Raw genomic sequence first — 1,647 nt, 5'->3', positions numbered from 1 at the left:
TAGGTGTTCCTTAAAATGTTGTACGCGTTCCACGCTTAAATCTTGGAGATCGGCGCTTTTCTTAGAATTTTTCACGATTTTCATACTTAAAACCGATCGATTTGCACTTCCCTTAAAATGCTTTTCAAGATCTGTGAATAGATCTATGTTTGTAATTATTGGATCTTCCCTTTCAAAGACAGTTTTCTCCTTTCTCTATCCCCCAAAGCTTTTGGTGGAGTTACGCTTATGACCTTCATATTTGAATTAACTTTATTAACAGGGTCCACTTGGATATCGTATTTTCGATGATGTTTTACCTGTGCAGGCAAAAAGATCGAAGATGGAAAAGACAAAGGATGCGGGGAAAACCAAGGCATCGTCTAATGAAACACCAAGGACGACGCCAGTTATGACGCGCAGCAAACAAAAGGGTGGGAAGACGAAGGCACCAAACCAGAAGCCAGATACAACGGAAATTGCCTCACCCCCTGATGTCAGCGTTGTAGCAGCAGCGACACTCAAATCTATGGCTGCCAAAGCTGAAGCAGCAAAGGAAGTCGCTGATTCTCGAGCTCACCAACAATGAGAAGGGTTTGCAGAGTCAACGATGCAGCAGCCAACCCTTGGGATGCCAGCAACGAACGACCAGAACCTGCCGACCACACAACCGACGCCTCCGCAAGTAGAATTGTTGTTGCCAAATTCCGACCCTCCCCATCCCTTAATCCATACCGTTGATGAAGATCACACTGTGGCCATTGGAGGGAAAGGACGGATCGGAACTCCAAACCAAAGATCGAAGCATTCCTCCCAGCTGATAGCAGAGCTCGAAGAACTAAAGAAGAGCCAGAAGACATATGCAGAGGTTGTGGCATTATTAGCTCGAGAAAATCAGGAGCTCAAGGAAAAGATTTCCCAAAGCGTCGGAGCAACGCATCAATACGATGAAGCACATTCTAAAGCTCCAGAGCCGAACCGTGACCGAAGGCTGGTCGTGACTAATCCCGAGCCATTAAACCGAGGAGCAACCAGAGGAAATAGGTCACCCGACCCAGATTTTGTACCGGAGGATTCAGAATATTTTGATAGTGAGAATCGAAGACCAGGGAAATCTACGATCCAAGATGACTACCAGCAGGAAATGGAGGACCTTCGTGCTGAAATGATGGCGGAGATCAAGCAACTAAAATCCAGGCAAGGAGGGGGGAGACTAGAAGAGGTGATGAGAGAAGCAAACACCACACCACTGACCCCACACTTGGACAAAGCACTTATCCCTCAGAAGTGCCCTGCTCCAGCATTCGAATGCTATAACGGGTCCAGCGATCCCGCAACACACCTTCGTTATTACAATCGTATCATAGCCCGATGGGAACAAGACGATGCAGTCCTCTGCAGGTATTTTCCTTCAAGTCTAAAAGGATCAGCGTTATCTTGGTTCGACAACCTACCGCCCAACTCCATCAACTCCTACGGCCAGCTCGCTGAGAAGTTCTTAGAAACTTGCATGTACAACAAGTCTGTCAACGCAAGAATGGATAAGATCTTCTCACTGGCAACCACTTACAAAGAGACAATCAGGGAGTATACCGACAGATGGCACGGGATTTGTCAAGCCATAGGAAATGTAGATCCAGTGGTCAGCATCAACTGTTACAAATGGGG

The sequence above is a fragment of the Papaver somniferum genome, chromosome 10 (genome assembly GCF_003573695.1).
Source record: "Papaver somniferum cultivar HN1 chromosome 10, ASM357369v1, whole genome shotgun sequence".
NCBI lineage: Eukaryota > Viridiplantae > Streptophyta > Magnoliopsida > Ranunculales > Papaveraceae > Papaver > Papaver somniferum.
This window is presented reverse-complemented; position numbering follows the sequence as displayed.